Source organism: Herpailurus yagouaroundi, unplaced genomic scaffold (assembly GCF_014898765.1).
Source record: "Herpailurus yagouaroundi ecotype Mexico unplaced genomic scaffold, PumYag 211, whole genome shotgun sequence".
NCBI lineage: Eukaryota > Metazoa > Chordata > Mammalia > Carnivora > Felidae > Herpailurus > Herpailurus yagouaroundi.
The window spans coordinates 6,722,589-6,733,652 of NW_024412442.1; positions in this window are offsets into that span (position 1 = coordinate 6,722,589).

Here is an 11,064-nt window from a genome sequence, read left to right on the forward strand (position 1 = left end):
CTTACCTCGCCAACTTCAGTGACCAAAATGAATTCAGGGTGGTAAGAAACTTCAAAAGTGCAATGTCCTGTCTTAAAGGTTATTTATATAGGTCAGAAATTGGCAGGCAGGCATTAGGAATGTCCTCGCAGTTACCTGAAATTTAATTCCGATGTTTACACTGGAGTCTTTAAGTACATATACTAAGTATGTTTAATTTCAATTCATGTGGTAATCGAACATCAGCCTATGCCTAAATCAGACCGATTACCACATTTCCCATCTTGGATTATATTTTAATATCATACATTTCTTTTCATAAACACTAAGTATCTCATAAATACTGTCTTGTAGCTAATGCTCTATAGGCCAGTAATGACAGTTTCATCCATTAGACATGACTTGAAGAGATTTTGAAGCTCCAAATGAAAGAGGTTTGACCCTTCTTCATAAAGGACTGAAATGAACCACACAAAACAAATTCTTTAGGAGATTGGCTTTCTGATTACAGAGTTGACCTCCACCCAATAACAATTATAAACAGTGGCCGGATATAAAATAAACTTTGAAGGTGGTGGAAAACAACCAGGCAGAAAGTCAACTATCTACAGCCCTTCAAGGAAGAGAATCACACTCAGTGATAATTTATATTTATACAGCTGATCCCATGAGAGTGGAACCATGCTGGGCCACAGCAGATGGAACTCAAAGAGCAAACCACAGCCTTGTCGGTCAGAATACGGACCTGCCAGGGTGGCAGAAAATTGAGGAAGAAAGTCCCCCAAATGAGGAAGCCATGGAGAGTGAAGTCCCAAATTTGCAAATAAGCTCCACATTTGTTGGCTAAACTGAGAACTATGAGTCCAAGGATCCTGAGGAAAATAACAGTTGAAACATTTGTAGGATGCTGACCAGTTCCAACAGCTGCCTAGCAGCTCTGGGGGCCTGAGAAAGGCCTCGGGCTCCTCTGGAAGCACGGAAGGACCCTGGCTTAAGGCACAAAGATGGCTTCCCAAGGCAAGAAGACATTTCCTGGGAGGTACAGGCAAAACAGAGAGAGCAAAGCATAAGAAGTAATATTTGAGCTGATTTGCCAATAATTTAACTGCCTGTTTGAACAAACTCAACATTCCTCGGGGGAACATAACAGAATTCATGTCTTTACAATACAGCATCTGCAATGCCCTGCCATACGATTAAAAATGAATACAAATGGGAGATGTAAATCCATAATCCAATCAGTCCACAGAAACAGACCTACACATGACCCAGAAAATGGAATCAGAAGACAAGGATTTTAAAATAACAATGCTAAATATACTGAAGAATTTACGGAGAATGACAGAATGGGTAAAGAAATGGAAAGTTTCCGAAGAGAGATTAAGACAAAAATGAAAGAACCAATGGAAATTCTAGAACTGAAAACTACAATGTCTGAAATAAACAATACTGGATTAGATGAACAGATTATCAGCTTGGACACAATAATGCAAAGGCACTGGTGAACTTGAAGTTACATCCATATAAACCGTCCAGGCTGAAGCAAGGAGAGAAAAACAAGGGTTTACAAAGAGCCCCCAAGAGCTCTAAGTGGTCTAATTTACAAGTTAAAGGCCAGTCTAGAGAATGGGACGGAAAAATATATGTAGAGACACACAGGCCAGAGACTTTCAGAACTGAGCGAAAACAGCAATGTACCACAGTAGGATGTTCAGTTAACCACAAGAAAACCTCGCCCAGTCATGAAAACCAAAGATAACAACAACGAAGATGTGTAGATGTAACCAGAGAAGACAAGACACAGAGAAGTAATACTAATGATGGCAGACAGCTCATTAAAAATAGGAGGCCAAATGACAGCCAACAACATCCTAAAAGAACTAGGGGAGGGTGGGGGGAGAGAAACTTTTCTATGAATTCTATGCACAACAAAAACCCTTCAAGAATAAAGGAAATAAAGGGGCGCCTGGGTGGCCCAGTCGGTTAAGCGTCCGACTTCGGCTCAGGTCATGATCTCACGGTTCCTGAGTCCGAGCCCCACGTCGGGCTCTGTGCTGATGGCTCGGAGTCCGGAGCCTGCTTCGGATTCTGTGTCTCCCTCTCTCTCTGCGCCTCCCCTGCTTACTCGCTCTCTCTCTCTCTCAAAAATAAACACTAAAAAAAAACAGATGTATGCTTTCATGGTCAACTGATTCTTTTTGGCCAAGATACCAAAATAACTCAGTGGGTATAAGAATAGCCTTTTCAACAAATTGGGCAGAAACAAATAAATATCCACATGGAAAGATGAGTGAATCCTTACCTCTACACCTCACATCGAACTAACCATAGAAGCTGAAACTATAATGCAGGAAAACAGGAGAGTATTTTTGTGACCATGGAGCAGGCAAAGCACTGTGGATAAAAGAAAAACAAAACAAAACAATAAATTGGACTTCATCAAAATTAAAACTTCTGCTTTTTGAAAGACACAGTTAAGAAAATAAAAGGACAACCACCAACTGGAAAATACTCACACTACACATATCTGACAAAGGACTCATATCTAAAATATATAAAGAACAGCAAGAACTAAAAAGCATAAAAAGAGTAAAAAAGTCACACGGTCCAGCTTTTTAAAAAAGCAAAAGACCTGACTCGATTACCTCATGAAACAAGACCCAGGAATGGCCAAGAAGCATATGACAAAATTTTCAACATCATTATCATCATAGGAAACCACGAAGTACCACATTATACCCATCAGAATGCTGATTCTGATACTGACCAATAATATACAAGAAATACAAAGAATCCTGTCATTCCTCTGGAAGAACACAATAATTTTAAGAAAGGAAAATTTATTTGGTAACTAACTCCATATAACCGTGTTTCTTAGCTCAAGGAAAAACAACCCGTATACCTTTTTTTTTTTTTTAAGTTTTTGTGTAAACCCCAAGGATGTGAAGAAAGGGGAACCCTCTTACACTGTTGGTGGGAATGCAAGCTGGTAAGCCCATATTATACCTCTTAAAAAAAACCAGATCCTACCCACTGCAAACGGGATTAGGCAACTCTGTCTGGTATGCGCCCACATCCTCTGTTCCATCCAGCCACACAGCTGGTCTGCCTGGGGTGGGTTCCCATGCAAGGTCAGTCTGAAGGCCAGGCTCAAAATGAAGAGAGGGTCTAGGTCAGTTTCCACCCTGAGGAACCCAACTGTGCTACAAATCACGTCCCTTCTCCGGAGCCTACTCTTGTCCCCTCTGCTGGAATCAGCCATTTCAAAATCAATAGTGACCTCCAACACGGCCAACGCCAGCGGTCAGTTCTCGTTCTCCTTTAATACGACTTAGCAGCCGCATGCGACACAGGTGACCTCTGGCTTCTGTTCCAAACCCGCGCCTTACTTGGCCCCCAGAACCCCGAGCTCGCTTCCACCGCCCTTCCCTCCGGCAGTTCCTTTCCTCTCTCCTTTGTGGGCTCTTCCTGATCTCTGCAAGCACCAAAAGGGTCACTCAGTTCAATTCTCCATGTCTCCTCTGTTATTTCCCCTCTAAGTCAGCGGTCCTCAAGCGCTTTGATCTCATGACCTCTTCACACTTTTAGAAACCATTAAGGAGCTCCAAAAGCTCGTGTGTGTAGCGGCCTTAGATCCATAGATAGTTACTGGGATGGAAAACTGAGAAAATCTTTAAATATTTAGTAATTCATCGAAAAGCAACGCTAAGCCCATTACATGCCAACAAAAGTAACATATTCTAATGAAAAATATACTTTCCACAACGACAAAACACGTATTTTGGAAGAAGAGTGGCAGTGATTTGCATTCTTGAAAATCTCTTTAATATCCAGCTTAATGGAAAACGGCCGATTCCCAGGTCTGTGTCCGCATTCAGTCTGCTGTGACGTCCCACACAGCCTCTGACAAGCTCTACGGTAGGTCTTAGGACTGCTGTAAAAAGTCTGGACTCTGCAGACCCCTGCACAGGCCCAAGGACCCCTTCGGGTGGCCTCATCCAAGCCCCTGGTTTTAAGTACCATCCCTCCAAGGGCAACTCCAGTGAAAAGGTAACCCCAGGGGGGGCTCTCTGAGCCTTCAGGTCCAGACAGCCAACCACCCTCTCAGTATGCCCACTTCGATACCCAAAAGCTATGTACCTGAACTCATACGCACTTGCCCGCCCCCCACAACCCCAACATTTTCTTCCTGCATGTTTCCCACATCTCCGTAAATGGTAACTCGACCTACCGGCAGCTCGGGTCAAAATCTCTGGAGAAATCCTGAATGCCTCTTTCTCCCAAATCCACACCTGACCACACCCGAATTCTGTGAGCCTTCTTCAGGAGTATCCCCAGAATCGGACCACGTCCTGCTCACCCTTCACTCCCCGCTCCCTATCCAAGCTTCCCTGGCTGGCCTGCACTCCGGCAGGAGCCTCCTAACCGGCCTCTGCGCCTCCCCGCGGGTCCCCTATGTCACGCCCTCCACACGGCAGCCAGAACGTTTGAAGCCTGAGTCCGATCACGGCGCTCCTGTGCTTACGGCCTCAGGTACTTTCCGGCCACACTGAGACCAAGAGTAGAGGCCCCGTGCGGTGGGGCCTGGACTCACTACCTCCCTGAACCCGCACCTCACTGCCCCCCTCGCTCACTCCTCTCCAGCCACGCTGGCCCCTTGGCTGGCACCAGAGCAGGCTCTTCTGGAGGAGGGTCTTTGCGACTGCGGTTTTTGGGCCTCAAACACACTTCCGTCAGATACGCCGGGTCTGCAGCTTGCCCCCCAGCGAGCAGTGACACCCCCGCATGAAAGATGCCATCCTGACCGTCCCTCCACGCGTTTGCCCTGCTTTCTTTTCCCTCCTAAAACTCACCAGTACCTGGCACATGTGACTCTTCTCCCCCTCCGGATGCAATGAGAGGAGGGACACTGTCTGGCTCAGGGCCACAGCCCAGGACCCAGATCGGGGCCTCTGTAGGAGGCACGCAGGCCGGTCGTTAGAGCAGATGAACAGAGACGCCGGCCCAGACAGCATCAGAAACCAAGGGCGCAATTGACGAGGCAGAGGCCAGGAGGGCCACATGCAAACCAGCCCTTGGAAGGAGAAACCATAAATCTGGGGAAGCAGCACCGTGACAAAGGCTACCAGTGCAAGGAGACAGCACCTGGTGGACTGAGCCCCTCTGGAGCCAGGGCACCAAGCCATCAACCTTTACGTCTTCCCAAGAGCAGCGCTCACAATTCCCTGGAAATGCGCCAACATCTTCGGGCCACGAGCGTTCCCCCCCCCCGCCCCCCGCCCCTGCAATGGCTCTGGAACCAGTTCAGTCCCATCCTAACCCCTTACGTACTTAAATCTTAAGTAGAAAAGAACGCATGGCCAGCACAAAGGAAAGCGATTGGTCTACTCGGTCTGCATTCCAAAGCCTCAGCTAACACACTATCATTGGCACAAACTGGCTCCGAGAGGGAACAACACTGTGATGTTAGCAGTTACACCAAGCTAGGCTCTGCCTGCTGCTGAAATTCACTGAGCCTGACTGGAAAACCCCACAGCGAATCATTCTGGTCAGGATTCTGAGAATGAGTGCTGGGGACACTTAAGAGTCGTTAAAACCAAAGTCACGAAACAATATACAGCACGTTGGCTGACACGTATGTTCTCCAAAAAGAGAAAGGAGTTTTTTCCTTCATCTCGAGCAAGAAAGAAAAGCAGCACGTAGGGACCCCTATCATGACAGCACCCCAAAACCCTGCTGGACCGTGCAGGACGTCCACAGGGGCCAGTCACTCGCTGTCCCTCCCCCAGGGCTGTGACAGGAGTGGGGAAGAGGTGCTCGGAACCAAGCAATCCCTCATCAAGCCCGTGGGGTGCCTTCCTTTAAGTTCACAACCTAAAGTATCTAAAGGAGGGCCTAGAAGGTAAGGGTGACACCAAAACTTTGGTGAATGAAGGAAGCTCTTGAAAATCCCTACAAAGTCCCAGGGTTTTTATTAGTGATCTAGGACTTAGGATACAAAGGCACGGGAGGTGCCTGGGTGGCTCAGTCAGTTAAGCATCCAACCTCAGCTCAGTCATGATCTCACAGTTTATGAGTTTGAGCCCCACGTCGGGCTCTGTGCTAACAGCTTGGAGCCTGGAGTCTGCTTCAGATTCTGTGTCTCCCTCTCTCTCTCCCTCTCAGAAATAAATAAACATTAAAAAAAAAAAAAAAAAAAGGCACCCTGCAGATGATACTATGTTTAGAGAAGAGACTATCCGAAACTGTTCACAGAGTACTTTTTATATAAAGCAAACAACGTCAGAGACGACACAGGACAGCTGATTAAGGAGCTAAGGAGTAAAGTGGAAATAACAGCTATAAATCCGTGCGGTGAGACTGTTCTGGGTTATCCTACCCGACAAGGCTAAGAACTTCACACACTCTTCACAGGAAACTAAGTTTATGACAGGACAGAGTTTGGAAACAGACCCTGGATTGCAAGTGGGTGTTCGTTACGTGTTCCTTACACCCAGCTACTCACCCCCAACCACTGGGCCCCATTGCTGAGAAAGATCACTCAGTTTTATTTCATTTCGATTCACTCATTTTGACAGAAGAGAAAAACAATGGAATGTGATAATGTCAGGACAATAATCATGCCTTCAAATATTTTTCTTAAAGGTGGCTTTTCTGGTGGTGTGGGAGTTTGTAAGTGAATGCATTAATAATTAAACACTTTTCCACCAAACATTTTAGAAGAAAAAGATTCTGCAAATGAGCTATTTCTTATGTAATTTTTGCTTCCACTATGGTTTCGTTCCTAAATCAATACAGGGAGAAATAAATATATACAGTCAAAACAAAGACAGCCAACACATCTCTGCAGGTGATATAAATAAATTATCAAAGGAATGGTCCAAGATTAAAAACCCCTGCATAAAAAGAGAAAAGACTTCTCCATATCAAAAAAGCTTTCTTCATTTTACTAAAGGATTTCTTAAGAAGTCCTTTTAAATTTATGAACTTTCCTTGTCAACCTAAATTAATTTATTGTACAAAAAATATCATTAAGGGGCGCCTCGGTGGCTCAGTCAGTTGAGCGTCCCACTCTTGACTGCAGCTCCAGATCGTGATCCCAGGGTCATGGGATCGAGCCCCATGTTGGGCTCCGTGCGGAGCGTGGAGCCTGCTGGAGATCTTTCTCTTTCTCTCTCTCCCTTTCTCTTTCTCTCCCCTTCTCTGTCTCTCTCCTCTGCTAAATAAATAATAAATAGAAACAATAAAACATAAACAAAAATTAAAATATCGTGGATACAATTTTCAGAAATGCATTCACTGCATGAAAAATACAACAGAGAAGGACAGGAAAACTCTGAGAAAAGTCTGTGCAATCAAATTTTGAGCAAAAAATAAATAGTGAATGCTTTGCTTAAATAATTTAACAGCCTAAAAATATTTGTGACGTGGGTCGCAAACCATTGTCCACCTTCAAAACTATTTCCACCAATGCCGATTCAGAGTAAACACGACAGTATTTTACAAACAAACAGCCATTTCTTTGTGACTCAATGTGAAGATCCGTTATGTGAACATGTTTTATAAAATTAAAATTCCTAATCAGTTACTCAAAAAAAAAACAAACAAACCCGTAACAAAGATTAATTCCTCTAAGCCCTTGAAATAACAATTTTAAAATGTATAACCATCATATGGTCTTACATAAAAGTCTATGGCTGACAAAACAGGCTATTAATGCAGCTGGCATGCTCACCATATCACATTTCTGCTTCTTTTCGTGGCAAATATTTAAAGCACACGACTAATTTTCAAGATTTCAAAATACAGAGCTGTACCGGGCAATTGTTATCCCTGCTCTGTCATCAGCACTTGAGCTTTCTACCAATTTAAATCAACTTTTATTCCACTCAACATTTGCTTAGCACCATAACACACGTGTAAAAAATTATTCATTGGCTTAAGTCATGCCAGATACATTGGTGATTCCGGGACACTGTTATCGAACGTGGGCAAGGCAGACCGAGGCCACACACGGGAGGTCAGTAACCCAGAGAGCAGGTCCCTTTCAGCAAAACTAATCTAAGAGGGGATTCTCAAAAAGAGAAAATGACACTTCACAACAGAGTGTGTGGTCCACGCAGGGTCGGGAGCACATGTTACATTTCTCTGTCAGATGGTGATGCTTCTTGCTGCCACGCCTCTGTTTCGGGGAACTCCCAGAGTAGAGAGCCGACTGGATTTTCAAATCATAAAACTGACTCTGCAGGTCTACATACTGTGCACATAAAACCATAACATTTGGGGCGCCTGGCTGGCTCAGTCGGTGGAGCGGCCGACTTCGGCTCAGGTCATGATCTCGCAGTTTGTGAGTTCGAGCTCCGCGTCGGGCTCTGTGCTGACAGCTCGGAGCCTGGAGCCCGATTCAGATTCTGTGTCTCTCCATCTCTCGGCCCCTCCCCTGCTCATGCTCTGTGTCTCTCTGCCTCTCAATAATAAATAAACGTTAAAAAAAAAAACTGTAACATTCACAATTTCTTCTTGACTGGTTTCTTGTTTATATCACCGGCACAGTCTACTACTTCCAACTATTTTCACTTACGAATAACACTCTGAATTAGAATCGAACGAAGTATTAACACTGAGTAAACAGACCAAGGTATGTCAGAGGCTCTCAGGACGCCAGCACGTGGACCCTTGGCAGACAGCACATAACAAAAATATAACAAATAACGCCCCCTTCTATTGGAGGAGTTACTCAGGAATCACAGCTCACTCAGAAGGGTAAAATTAGGGGGGCCTGGGTGGCTGAGTCGGTTAAGTGTCCGACTTCGGCTCAGGTCATGATCTCATGGTTCATGACTTCAAGCCCCGCATCAGGCTCTGTGCTGACAGCTCAGAGCCTGGAGCCTGCTTCGGATTCTGTGTCTCCCTCTCTCTCTGCCCCCCTCTCCCCCACTCATGCTGTCTTTCTTTCTCTCTCTCTCTCAAAAAATAAACAGTAAAAAAATTTTTTTTAATAAAAAAATATTACCAAGTTAACTTACGAGAGGACCAAAAATAAGTTAAAAATAAAAAAAAAAAAACAACACATATTTACTGAGCATCTATGTTACTAGACATTGCACCTTTCTCTAGGCTCTGGAGATAAAGCAGTGGGATAAGAACAAAGAACGATCTGAACAGATTAAAAATAAACTGGGGAGGGGCGCCTGGGTGGCGCAGTCGGTTAAGCGTCTGACTTCAGCCAGGTCACGATCTCGCGGTCCGGGAGTTCGAGCCCCGCGTCGGGCTCTGGGCTGATGGCTCAGAGCCTGGAGCCTGTTTCCGATTCTGTGTCTCCCTCTCTCTCTGCCCCTCCCCCGTTCATGCTCTGTCTCTCTCTGTCCCAAAAATAAATAAGCGTTGAAAAAAAAAATTAAAAAAATAAATAAATAAAAATAAACTGGGGAAAAAAATTGGTGAACCAAAAGACAAAAATGCCAAGAAACAGTCCGGAAATGGACACACAAGGACAAAGATAACAAGAATACAACAAAGGGACACAGACCAGGAAGTGAGATTGTGTAATGTGTCTCGTGGAATTTCTTGGAAAAAATGAGGAGGAGGCATTATTCTGATAAATAATGGTAAAATTCTCCTAACTTCAATCTTCAGATTCAGAAAAATCTAAAAAATCATAATCAGGAAAAGGAAAGGAAAGAGAACTCCCCACTTGGACGTAAGCAAACCAGGACTACCAAAGACAAAACAGAATCTTTAAAGTGGCCGAAAGAGAGAGAGCTGATCTATTTGAATTGGATGTAGAACAGCACATGGGAGTCAAGCAGGCACAAAATGAAAGGAATGAGTCTCACAGAGCAGCTTGAGCGAAGGCACAAAGGGGGCAGAACATCTGGGTGGAACCAAAGATCTGCATTAGGCAAGAGCAGGAATGAGGCTGGAAAGATGGACTGGAGCCAGATCATTGAGGGCCTCCAATGCCAAGCCAGTGAGTCTGGCTTTTATCACAAAATGAGGGGACAGTCATCCCTAAAGGCTCTAAAGACGGGAACAGAATTATGAATGCAGCATCAGAAAAACTAAACTGTCAGCTGGACCAGAGGCAGAGACACCCAGGGGAAGGCCATTTAAGAAGACCAGCCTACAGGAACAAGGACCTTACCAGAGTGGGGACAAGCTGATGAAAAGAGACAAAATAAGGCAGGCAAGGAGAGGGACACTGCAAAGGAAACAAATCAGTGAGATTCAGTGACCCATTGAACACGGGCAGCAAGAAGCCGCTTAAAGAGAGAATCAGTCCAACTCTCTATCTTCCCCCTTGTGAGCAGTAGATTACACTTCTTCCCGGGATGGATCTGAAATTTCTTTTTATATGTTATGGGTCAGCAACTAAGCATTTTAGTTCTAGTTCCACAAACTACTTTAACAACCAAGTTACCTCAGTTTCCACCACTGAATGCTGGCCCCTTGAGAAACAGGTTAGTTCCCACAAAAAAACACAGAGGGATCTCATGTCTTCTCTGGATTACTGAAGACAGTCGGTGAATATAAAAATACGGGTAGTACAAGAAGTAAATAGCCAACAAGACACAAGTCGTACATTTTAGATCCAATTCACAACAGTCTATCCTACACCAAAATTCTGTTACCCTATTTTATTTTCCTCACAGCACTTATCCGTGTCAGAAATAGTCTTGTTTATCTATCTCTGTATCACTTGTCTCCCTGAATCTGAATCACCCTGACCCGCTCCCACTAGATTATACACTCCACGAGAAAAGGGATCTTGTTTGCACTACTCACCACTGTAGGCTTGTACCCGGAAGTGTGTGATACAAAGCAGAGATGCTTAACAGCTATTGGACAGATGGATGGATGGATGAATGGATGGATAGGTGGAGGGTGAGTGGGTGGGTAGATGGATGGATGGCTGTGGTGGGTAGATGGGTGGGTTGGTGGGTGGGTGGGTGGATGGATAGATGGATGGATGGATGGATGGATGATGGGTAGGTGGATTGATGGATGGCTATGGTGGGTGAGTGGGTGGGTGGGTGGATGGATGGATGGATGGATGGAGGGTGGGTGGGTGGGTGGGTAGATAAT